The sequence below is a fragment of the Anabrus simplex genome, chromosome 10 (assembly GCF_040414725.1).
Source record: "Anabrus simplex isolate iqAnaSimp1 chromosome 10, ASM4041472v1, whole genome shotgun sequence".
Taxonomy (NCBI): Eukaryota; Metazoa; Arthropoda; class Insecta; order Orthoptera; family Tettigoniidae; genus Anabrus; species Anabrus simplex.
The window spans coordinates 28,643,485-28,656,919 of NC_090274.1; positions in this window are offsets into that span (position 1 = coordinate 28,643,485).

Sequence of the window (13,435 nt, forward strand, 5' to 3'; positions counted from 1 at the left end):
CATTCTGTTACCACAGCAGATCATGTGCTTTATTTCATTAACTCGAAACTTTGCAAATACATCCGTGAGAATAGTAACGAACAACACCATACTTTGTACATTGCGGGCGGAGCCAGCGGGGAAACTACTAGTAATAATAATGATTATGTCCGCCTCTGTGGTGTGGTGGTTAGTGTGATGATCTGTCATTCCCCGGAGGCCCGGGTTCGATTCCCGGCTTTGCCACGAAATTTGTAAAGTGGTACGATGACTGGTACGGGGTCCACTCAGCCTCTGGAGGTCAACTGAGTAGAGGTGGGTTCGATTCCCTCCTCAGTCATCCTGGAAGTGGTTTTCCGTGGTTTCCCAATTCTCCTCCAGACAAATGCAGGGATGGAGCCTAACTTAAGGCCACGGCCGCTTCCTTCCCTCTTCCTTGTCTATCCCTTCCAATACTCCCATGTACCACCAAGGCCCCTGTTCAGCATAGCAGGTGAGGCCGCCTGGGTGAGGTACTGGTCATCCTCCCCTGTTGTATCCCGACGGAGGACACTGCCCTTGAGGAGATAGAGGTGAGATCCCTCGCTGAGTTCGAGGGAAAAACCAACCCTGGAGGGTAAAGAGATTAAGAAAAGTATTGTAATATTTAAGGATAAATAAAGAATATATTCTCATACATTATTATATTTTATTTGCCTAAAATTCGAAGCTCATATCCCTAAGATGTTTCGAACATTGAGTAGCTTGTCTGAAAGGCTAGAACTGTGGTTTTATTTTTTTGCGTCATGACTTCTTTTTTCCCCACAGTGTTATCACTACTCTTTCTCAGCTGTTTCGGGAAAGAGTCATGTTCATTGCGTCTCAGAGAAGAAACCCAGATAGATACAGGCTGCAATAAATTTAGTTCAAGACATTCATCTGATTCACAAATAACACGATCAAGAAGAACTTAATCAAACCGCTATTCCTTCGTTATTATCCTAAAGTACATGGTGACCCAAAAGTCTGTTAATATTTGACGAGGCAATACCTCTCGTACAGATCCCGGGTGTCTGAACCCTTTGTTGTCCGCGAAAGGATGTGGTTTCAACACAACGGTGCACCAGCCCACTTCGATGTTAATGTCCGCGAGCACCTGAACAGAACGTACCCTCATCGTTGGATTGGAATGGGAGGTCCTGTCCCATGGCCAGCGCGATCGCCGGATCTCACACCTCTGGACGTTTTCCTCTCGAGTTTACAAGTCGATGGTGTATGAAACTCCCGTAGAAACGGATGAAGACCTGCTTGCTAGAGTCCAAGCCGCCTGTCTCCTGGTACAACAGACATTCTGAATAATTTCTAGGAGCTACGTTGTTGTTGTTGTTGATGATGATGATGATGATTGTTGTTTAAACGGACCTAACATCTAGGTCAACGGCATCTAATGGTACGAAATGAGAGGAAATGCAATGGCAATTTACAAAACTCATTCACTGACCAAAATAAAAACTTGATGATGAAGAATGAATGGATGGATATGAATTGAAAACAATCAGTGGATCCGACCCGCGATGCTTCACCTTTCCAGAAACTATATTTCTGACCAAGGGACTGCTTCCAATGCACAATCCTGAATCGATGATGCTTGTCGTCTAAAGAGGGCTCAAAATCCAGATCAACTCTCCCTCACAATGGTATTTATCAAGTGTTCCAAACATTATGGTACTACTTACAAGTAATGTACACTGACTGACAGAGCAAATGCAACACCAAGAAGGAGTGGTCAGAACTTTATGCCAATTGCAGGGTAGACTGACGTCACTGAGGTATGCTCATGATGTGAAATGCGCCGCTGTGCTGCGCACGTAGCGAACGATAAACGGGACACGGCGTTGGCGAATGGCCCACTTCGTACCGTGATTTCTCAGCCGACAGTCATTGTAGAACGTGTTGTCGTGTGCCACAGGACACGTGTATAGCTAAGAATGCCAGGCCGCCGTCAACGGAGGCATTTCCAGCAGACAGACGACTTTACGAGGGGTATGGTGATCGGGCTGAGAAGGGCAGGTTGGTCGCTTCGTCAAATCGCAGCTGATACCCATAGGGATGTGTCCACGGTGCAGCGCCTGTGGCGAAGATGGTTGGCGCAGGGACATGTGGCACGTGCGAGGGGTCCAGGCGCAGCCCGAGTGACGTCAGCACGCGAGGATCGGCGCATCCGCTGCCACGCGGTGGCAGCCCCGCACGCCACGTCAACCGCCATTCTTCAGCATGTGCTGTTCCAATATCGACCAGAACAATTTCCCGTCGATTGGTTGAAGGAGGCCTGCACTCCCGGCGTCCGCTCAGAAGACTACCATTGACTCCACAGCATAGACGTGCACGCCTGGCATGGTGCCGGGCTAGAGCGACTTGGATGAGGGAATGGCGGAACGTCGTGTTCTCCGATGAGTCACGCTTCTGTTCTGTCAGTGATAGTCACCGCAGACGAGTGTGGCGTCGGCGTGGAGAAAGGTCAAATCCGGCAGTAACTGTGGAGCGCCCTACCGCTAGACAACGCGGCATCATGGTTTGGGGCGCTATTGCGTATGATTCCACGTCACCTCTAGTACGTATTCAAGGCACGTTAAATGCCCACCGCTACGTGCAGCATGTGCTGCGGCCGGTGGCACTCCCGTACCTTCAGGGGCTGCCCAATGCTCTGTTTCAGCAGGATAATGCCCGCCCACACACTGCTCGCATCTCTTTCAACAGGCTCTACGAGGTGTACAGATGCTTCCGTGGCCAGCGTACTCTCCGGATCTCTCACCAATCGAACACGTGTGGGATCTCATTGGACGCCGTTTGCAAACTCTGCCCCAGCCTCGTACGGACGACCGACTGTGGCAAATGGTTGACAGAGAATGGAGAACCATCCCTCAGGACAACATCCGCACTCTTATTGACTCTGTACCTCGACGTGTTTCTGCGTGCATCGCCGCTCGCGGTGGTCCTACATCCTACTGAGTCGATGCCGTGCGCACTGTGTAACCTGCATATCGGTTTGAAATAAACATCAATTATTCGTCCGTGCCGTCTCTGTTTTTCCCCAACTTTTATCCCTTTCGAACCACTCCTTCTTGGTGTTGCATTTGCTCTGTCAGTCAGTGTACGTCGCACAGGTATCGCCGACCTATGGCGTTAAAAATGGAAGGATTCCAAGGTCGGGAGGACATAAAACAGGCTCAAAACGGACTGAGGAGAGAAAATGAGACATGAAGGAGTATTGGAGGAAGAAGAAGAACAACAAGGGATGAAGCACTGAAATCGACACGTGGTCCCTAGAAGACCCCAACGGAGAAATAAATAAATAAAGAAAGAAACTCAAAAACGAAGCATCTGAGGGTGCAGGCCACTTTTTCCTTGTGTTGGTGAGAGGGACCTACCCCCAATAGTTTGTCTAAGTACTTCTGGTACACCCTGTATAACATACTGAGGCACTTTTTTTAACAGAAAAGAAGGTTTATTTTCCAGTCCAATATGCTTCAATTTTGTGCTTGAGTTTGAGTAATGGAGTGTTTTGCCGAACGGAACCAAATTCATATATTCCTTCTTTTCTCCCCCCGACTTTGTGAAGAACTGGCGTCGCCCTGTTAAAAGTGATCTGAGGGACGCACACACGGGACTGTAAACTTTCATCTTCAGACTGCCTTCTTTGATGTGCTTTCTCATAGTGAAAGCAAAGCTCTTTCCGTTACCATTCGTTAAGAAACTGAACTTGCATCTTTGATGCTCGATGTCCTTCACGTTCATGAATGATGTCTACGAAGCAAGAAACAGAAGCAGCAGGTTCTGAAAGAATATTTGAATTAAAGATAGAATTCATAGCGGCAGCTATCGATGCAATAAGATTACTGTAGCATGTTGCTGTCTACTCGCCTGATACTATTTCGAAATATGGTTCTCCTTTGCAGGATATAAATATATATTTAGGAAGGTGGAGATGATGATAATATTAATAATAGAAATGCTCAGAAAAATTCGACCTACAAATCCCCTTCTCAAAAACCAAGGTTATGTGCAACCACTGCAACCTCCAGAATTTGAACACGAAATTTGGCAGATCGAAAAGGTAACTGAGTTCCGATATCTCGGAGAAATTGTTGTACCGAGAGGAAAAGAACAGAAGGCCCTCGAGGTCTGCATCCAGAAAATGAAGAAAGCCCTCGGCCGAATGCAAAGCATTTACAACAAACAATGTCTCTCAATTTTCACCAAAATTCGACATTACAACACTGCGATCAAACCTTAAATACTCTAATCGAGTGAAACACTGGATTTCCACAGAAAAACAGTACTCTAAGACATCCTGAAAGAGGAACGTAAAATCATCAGAAAATTTCTTGGCTCAAAACTGACTGACGAAGGATACCGACTGAAATCTCGTACAAAAACCGAGGAGCTCTCGAACCTTTGCAGACACCTGAAATTTTACGCACACATCAAAAGCCTTCCAGAAAACAGACTGACAGGAATCTTACTAGAGGCAACAGAAAACATCAAAACAAGTAGGTGGACATCGGAAATCCGCCAAGACCTGGAAAAATCAGGAATCAAAATCAAAGTGGACGACATCGCAGACCAAACCTGCTACAGAACGAAAATCAGCAAGTGAGAACTAGAGTCAGAGAGAAACCACAAAAAGAAGACAGGAGCCAAGAAGACAGAAGAATCGAAGAACCACGATGGAAGGAAGGAAATGAACAACTTCTAAGTGAGCTTTGCGTGATCATTTTTCTGGTCTTCTTCGCATCTAATAATAATAATAATAATAATAATAATAATAATAATAATAATAATAATAATAATAATAATAATAATAATAATAATAATAATATGGAACAATTAGCAGAATACAGAAGTTGAAATATCTAGGGGAGTGGATAACTCCTACAGAGAAACAATAACAGTAAAAATGTCCACCTATTTGATACTTATATTTGCATTAAGCAAATCAATTAATCGTACACAGTATATGTTTCATTCCATTTTGGAACGTCTTCAGCTGTATTACACTGCTTAGGTGAAATCACTAAGTATTTAGCTTTTTAGGAACATCTCAAACAGGTATCTTGTTTTTCTTAATATCTACGTAAATTTAAAATTTGAAATAAATTAAAATCAATGTGGATGGTTGAACGGGGTGGTGAAATGAAAGGGAAATGGATCTGATTATGGTTAGCCTATATTTAAAAACTTTATCTATTCATTTGAACAGATGTTGTAAAAAATGTTTCCAGCACTTTTATCGCTAAAATATTCTGCTTGTCTTCTAATAAAAAGTTTTTTTGAAAGAATAACTTTCCTTTGTCACTGTTCTGAATATTACAAGGTGTTCTCTTCATTTGCTCTTTCCAAGGTTTTAAATTGTTTTAAATTTAAAAAAAAATGTCTCTTGAATTCAGTTAATTCAGGATCCCTGAAACTGATTGCTGTTTTACTATTAATAAAAGAGCTTCCCCGTAATCTTGTTGTTGATAAAATCTACTGTGTCCTTTGTAAATAGGATTTGATACGGGAAATGAAGCTGATTTCTTGCAAAGGTAACTCCTACAGGATAAGAAAGATGGAAACAGAATATCAGGTATGCCGCAATGTATAAGGGGAATCAATTGAAAACCGAACACTCGCTACAACGTGACCATGATTCGGTTTTATTCAAAAGTAATTGCCAAAATTGTTAATGCATTTATCCCACTGGGAGACGAGACGATCAATTCCAGTTTTGTAGAAAGAGGTAGGTCGCTGACTGATCCACAACGACACGCACTCTTGTATTTCCTCTTCCAAATGGAACCGACATACACGAATGTGTTTCTTCAAGTCGCCAAAAATATGATAATCGCAAGGTGAAAGATTCGGTCTGTACGGAGTTTTCTCACAATATCGCATTACACGTTCTAATGATATACAGTAAAACTTACTCAAGGTAGAATCGCAAGGGACCAAAAATAAATTCCGAATTAGACAAGTTTCCGCATTACCTGTAAGTAATTTAACGCATAACGCTCGGATATCCTAGGGTCTTCCTGGCCGAGGCGGTAAAGGTGTGCTCGGTTTGCCCGGAAGGACGTGGGTTCGAATCCCCGTCAGGAAGTCGTAAAATTTAAGAAATGAGATTTCCATTTCCGGAGGTGCATATGCCCCTGAGGTTCACTCAGCCTACACCAAAAATGAGTACCAGGTTAATTTCTGGGGGAAAAGGCGGCCGAGCGTAGAGCTAACTACTCTACCCCATCAAGTGCCGAACTTACGGACAGTGGAAGCCTTTACCTTCCACCCCTCCCAGGGCCTCCATGGCCTGTACGGAGAAGACTTTGCTTTTTTGCTTTTGCTCGGATATCCAGATTGATGTACGTAGTACTGTAGCACACCTTTGTTAATAATAATTACTGCGCTTTATTATTACAAACAGAATGAAACACACTTTGGCACTATCACAACACTATTATTTTAGAACACAGAGCTTTCTTCCACTGATCAAACAAAGAAACTTGTTTTCTCATCGTTCTAATCGCGTCTTTATGAATGCAGTCCTGAGATGAATACATTAGTTCACGAAGTGTGGAAGAGTTCGATCTAACGGCAAACTGCTTTACGTCACAAAAGCATTGTGGGCCAGCTCGTGAGTTCGAATCTTTTGATCTTCATATTCTTGCTCTTCTTCTTTTTCTTCCGTCTCCTCTTCTTTCTCACTCTTTATCACTGCTAGAAGGGTTGTAACTGATTCGAAAATGTGGTGTGTCGTAAGTTGTTGGTCACTTCGAATGGAGTTCTCTGTCTCGCAGGGAACGTTGTTTGGTTGACGTAAGTTGAATATTGTCGATGCGTTTCCAAGCAATTCATTCGTTCCACCACCCGTATTATCTCTCTCTCTCCAAACACATGCGTCAGTTTGTCAAAACAATGACATTGATCATATCAACACCAGAAATGCACAAATATTGTACGAAGGACTACATCAGTTCCTCATAACGGGCGCCAGGAAATGTTCTCCGCAGTGCCTACCTGCTGCTGCGTGAGGGAACATCAGCAGTTTAGTTGGCAGCACGGTGTCATATTTGTCACCCTCGCTCGCCGAGAGGCCAATGTCAACAGTAAAGCCCGGATTTTTATGCAGTAACAGGTTAGATTGCAAACTATTTTGGTTAGTAGAAAGTGGCGACCACCCGCTCTTTCATAATGTATCAAGGGTAACATAAATTACAGGGGTTCTGACGGGTAATACCCCTAGTATTTATACACTCCTCATAGCATTGTTGTTGTGAAGGTAGACTATACTTGCTGCTTGCTTCAGTAACTTTGCATTCTAACCTATTAATGCATGAAAGTCCGGGCTCTAGTCAACAGGATAGCAGTACAAGGAAGGCCACACAGGTGAGCTGTAGGCTGTCGAAATCGTCAGTGTGTATTGCAGTTAGATTATTGGAATAGTGTAACAGGATACAAGCGGTAATATTTACTACTGAAGAGATAGCTTTTTTGGTGGAATACGCTTTTCGCGAAGGCGATTGGTTTACAGCAAATGTAAAACTAAACTTTCATGCGCTGTTTTCTAATTCAAAGTGTCCAAACCGGGATTTGATAAGTAAATTTCGTGTGACCGCCTCAGTTCACGACGCACCGCAACAGGCAGGCCTACGGTTTTAACAGACGACAAAATGATTGATGAACTTAAAGTGAATATAATTATGTGCAGTCCATTACGCAAGACACTTTAGTGACAGTCTTCGACAATATGTGTAGACATGTCGAAGTCTGTCTTCGAACACAAGGATAACACTTCCTGCAACTGTTATGAATTGTTGTGGTGTTTACAAAGTTTACTGTTTTTGTTTGTTTGTTTGTTTGTTTTCAGACAAACAGCATCAACCGTGCTGCCAACTTAACTGCTGATGCAACCTCGCGCTGCGGAGAACATTTCCTGGCGCCCCCTTTTTCCGCACTGTACAAGTGGATTTTAAAGAATTCCTTCAATTTCGTTTCCCTTTCCGCGTTGAGCAGATTCCGCATTATAAAAAAGTAAGAACATTGTAACCCCGTAAGCTTCACCGGGACCGAGAAAATATTCCGTAATGGACAGATTTCCGCTTTATTCAAGTTTCGCTTTGAGCACGTTTTACTGCATAAATATTATAGACATTCACATATTTGACTCTTCCAAGTCAGAATATTCTTGTCTCCTCTCTCTGACGATAATTTGCATACAACTTTGTAATTTGAAATACTTCTTATCCACCAACTCTTATACAGATAACCTGAGAAGAGGGGTAGCGATTGGGCATTTTCAGTACTTAGAATACAGGCTATTCTATGATTGAATACATTCTGTTATAATCTACGATCACGATATAAAGAGTCACATAGAACTACAATCTTTCATGATTTGTTGTTTTGTATTTTCCATTTCTTCAACTGTCTCGTGCTAAACTCTCACCATTATGTTTTGAGTGGTCATTGTAAGGTAGCAATTCTGTGACCCTGGATTGTCCAGTACAGTGCAGTAGTGCTTGTAGGTAATAGTAACGCCACACATCTGGCCCCCTGTTTGCACCGTCAGACAGGCTAACAAATGACCACACATCACGCTAACGGTACAAATCAATCTTGTCAGTCTCACGTTGCCTCCTTGTTTCGCTTTGCGCTCTCGCACCGGGTAATTTTGGAGTTAAAGTTGCACTATACATCTGATTTGGAGAATGGCAGGCGGATGTGATTGCTACAGATAGAGAATATATGGTTCAATTCGGCATCGAAACTGAACGGTTCACTTAACAATTTTCTCTTCTTGAATCAACGGTAAACAGCGGTGAAGATTTGAATAAATTTTAGAAGGCTTAGAAATGCTTCGCCCCTTCCGTTTATGCAGAGCTTCTTACTCATCTTACAAGTGGACTGCAGAACACACCAACACACACAGATCGTGCAGGAAGTGTTCTAAATACAGATAAAACACACTGAGTGGGGGACGCAGATGAAAAATACACCCACGGTACCCCTGCTTGTCGTGAGAGGCAACTAAAAGGGGCGACCAAGGGATGACGAATATTGAACTATGAGATTGCCTACGATTAGTAACCATCACGCGAGGAACACCACGGGTTGACTTTACTTGCAATTAGTACCACTATGTGTGGATCACCGTGGGTCTGTGATTAGTATAATCGGGGGTTGATTACTATGGTTTTACATTACCCGTGTTTAGTACCACTATATGCGGAACACCATGGGTTTACGTTACCTGTTTACCGGGCGAGTTGGCCGTGCGGTTAGGAGTGTGCAGCTGTGAGCTCGCATCCGGGAGATAGTGGGCTCGAACCCCACTGTCGGTACCCCTAAAGATAATTTTCCGTGGTTTCCCATTTTCACACCAGGCAAATGCTGGGGCTGTACCTTAATTAAGCCCAGGCCTCTTCCTTTCCACTTCCTTCCTATCCCATTCTCGCCGTAAGACCTAACTGTGTCGATGCGACGTAAAGCAAATTATGAAAATCTATAGTTGTTTCCAGTCATTCGACAGGGTCAGGAATGGAATGAATGAAGCCGCCATCTAGCGGCGAAAATATGAATTGTGCCGGCTGCCGAAGCCTGTCGCACTCCTCTGGGGCAATGATTAATGAATGACAGATGAAATGAAATGATATTGGAGAGTGTTGCTGGAATAAAAGATGCCTGGAAAACCCGTAGTACCCTGAGAAAAACCTGTCATGCCTCCGCTTTGTCCAGCACAAATCTCACACGGAGTTTCCGGGATTTGAACCACGGAACCCAGCGGTGAGAGGCCGGCGTGCGGCCGCCTGAGCCACGGACGTTGTAAAGCAAATTCTTTTAAAGGAAGTAGTCTTACGTTCCCCACCAACGGCACATGGAAATAAAAATGTTAAGACGCTTTTAGTGTTTGGGTAAGTAAGTAAGTAAGTAAGTAAGTAAGTAAGTAAGTAAGTATTTATTGAACGTAACAACCCTTCGCCCAATTACAGTGTTCCCTTATTCCAAATTCAAAATAACCACAGAAAAGACATTTATAAACAAATAAAATCAAACTAAATCTACTATATGACCTCTCACATGGGCGGATAGCCAGTCCACATGCAAGACGCCACCCTTATATACATAGTGTGTTTGGGTAGAACGCGTATATTATGTTTCATGTCTCAATTGAGAGATAAAAGACGAGGCTACCTTTTGCAAAAATAAATAAATAAATAAAACTAAATTGGCAAACCTAATTCGTGAAACACTTACAGACACTATCTCGAAAGTAAAATTTATGGGTGAAGTATCTCGACCTTTCAAAATAAATACAGGTGTCAGGTAGGGCGATGGTCTATCTCCACTCCTTTTCAATTGTGTCATGGAGAAATTGTAAGAATTTGGAATGAAAAACTGAAAGAATCTAAAATATTGCCACTCATGCTGGGGAAGAAGAACAAAGGTGTTGCAATAAATTGCCTAGCATTTGCAGATGACTTTGCCATACTTTCAGAAAGCCTTAGAGATGCAGCAATGTAAGTCAATCTCCTTGAAAAGACAGCCAACATGACAGGCTTGAGAATCTCTGCTGAGAAAACAAAATTTTTGACGAATATAAAAAGTGCCCCGAAGTTTTTAGTAACGGATATTGGTCAAATAGAAAAGGTAAAGAAATTCAAATATTTGGGTGAGACAATTCAAGAAATTGTTTTAGAAAAATCTGCTATAGAGGAGAGGATACAAAAGATGGAAAGAGCGTACGGTATAACTAAATATACTTCAACAAAAAGTGCTTATCAAGAAAACTTAAAATAAAGCACTACAACACAGTAGTGAAACCAGAATGCCTTTATGCCAGCGAATGTCTAGCACTGAACTACAAGCTTGATAAATTAGAAATATTAGAAAGAAGAATTATAAGGAAAATATTAGGTCCTCTAAGAATTGCGAAGTTTTGGAAATTAATAAGTAACAATGAAATTTACCAGAAGGTAGAAAACATATCAGAAACAATAAGAAAAAGGAGATTGCTATTTCTTGGACACATTTACAGAATGGATGACAATAGACTAACTAAACAAATCTTCAAGTACCTTTGGGAAAAGAAATCAACTACCACCTGGATTCAAGAAGTCAAGAAAGACCTGGAAAGGAACAACATACGAGAAGAAGAATTATTGGAAGGAAATATTTTTAGGAAGAAAGTCTTACAAATGGAAGGATTCCAAGGGAGGAAGGAAAAGAAAACAGGCACAAAGTGGACTGAAGACAGGAAAAAGAAACATAGTGAAACAATGAAAGAATACTGGAAGAAAAGGAAAGAACAACTAAGGAGGAAGAACTGAAATTATAACGTGGTCCTTAGAAGGCCGGAACGCAAGAAGAAGAAATAAATAAATAAATACAAAATCTGAAACTTAGTTTTCATAAAATGGCAAAATTTGTGCTAAATACTGTATGTGACGTCACACGCATACTGTATTATAAGATGGCGCTGACAGTTGGAAGTTAGCTGTCTTTGTGAATACATCGCGGTCAGTTGTAGAGAATAACAAATGTTATAATGGAAAAGAAAGGTTTTATTTAGGATTCGACAAAAACGTGCGAAAGAAAAGTTGAAAAAGTGAACGATGAAGGATTAAAAGGAATAATAATAATAATAATAATAATAATAATAATAATAATAATAATAATAATAATAATAATAATAATAATAATAATGCTATTTGCTTAACGTCCCACTAACTACTTTTGCGGTTTTCGGAGACGCCGAGGTGCCGGAATTTTGTCCCGCAGGAGTACTTTTACGTGCCAGTAAATCTGCCGACACGGCGCTGACGTATTTGAACACCTTCAAATATCACCGGTCTGAGCTAGGATCGAAACTGTGCCGCTCAGCCTGGCGATTAAAAGAAATGAAACGAAATGCATATTCCACATAATAGTCGCCTTATATTTCTAGTCAGTCTGCGAAATCCTGAAAACCCTGCGGCTGTTACAATAGTGGTATTCTACGTCAAAACTGCAAGCTTGAGGATACACCCTCTACTGTTGATCCACTGGCGATGTAGCTCGTTTGCCAATATGACCGTGTCACCAGCCAAAACGGCGAACCGCAAGCCAATACCAACATTACATATAATATCCGCTGATTTCCAGCTCCAACTGGACCACACAGACTCTCTGTCAATATACAATATTAAAATTTAAGCGATTACAATTGACGAGCTGTCTGACGGAGAGATGACAGCCCCGGTCTAAAAAACAAAAATGCCTATGTAAATGTTTTCGCTACACAGAAGAGCATACAATCGTGGATATATTTTTGGGCTTAGAAGATGTGAGAGCGAGTACAGATTCTTAATAATAATAATAATAATAATAATAATAATAATAATAATAATAATAATAATAATAATAATAATAACGTTAAGATCAAAGTAGCAAAAAACGGACCGACAACAACTGGTCACGAGAACGTAAAGAAGCCCACTCCGAAAGGATGAAGAAGTACTGGGCCGATCGAAAGAGGAAGAACCGTAAATGAATGATGCTTAACGTGGTCCATAGTAGACCCATTCGAAAACAAGAAGAATAACGTTAAGACGCTGGCACCTAGTGCGCCGTTGAGACATCACTGCAAAGCCTCTTATGTAGGACAATGCAGTGACGGTACACTAGAGGAAGCTAATTTGAGTCACCGGCAGTGCCAATGCACTATGAGGGACTTTGTCTCACTACCAAAAATTGATGCCTGTCTGGCCATCCTACGCACTGTCCTCCACGATATGCACTAGCCATGCGTCTTGGTGGATGTGCTATTTACCAACTGATGACCCCAACTTGGCACACTGGGGCGAAACGCTGGTAACTTCATGATTGAAATAATAATAATGTTATTTGCTTAACGTCCAACTAACTACTTTTACGGTCTTCCAAGACACCGAGGTGCCGGAATTTAGTCCTGCAGGAGTTCTTTTACGTGCCGGTAAATCTACGGCTGACGTATTTGAGCACCTTCAAGTACCACCGGACTGAATCAGGATCGAACCTGCCAAGTTGGGGTCAGAAGGCCGGTACAGATATTTTGGCTGTTCCCTTCGTAGCCTCATACGACATGCAGAGAGGTTCAGATAATGCATCGTTTCACTCCACCCACAAGGGAGACAAAAAGAGTTCCGATAAATAAAAAGAAATATATATATATATATCACCAACATCTACATCCAACAATATGACATTATTCCCACGCTATCTCACAAGATAGCACCACCTATCAAGACCTACGTCCAACAAAATGGTCGCTGATTTAACACTAATTTATTTGGCCATAAATGTTCGCAGGATACGTATGCTCCCTTCATTGATGTCACCGTGTAAGGAGTATATTGAAACAATAATATTCATGGCAATAATATTGAAGAAAATAAAATCCGTCCGATTTTTATTGAACGCCCGTCAA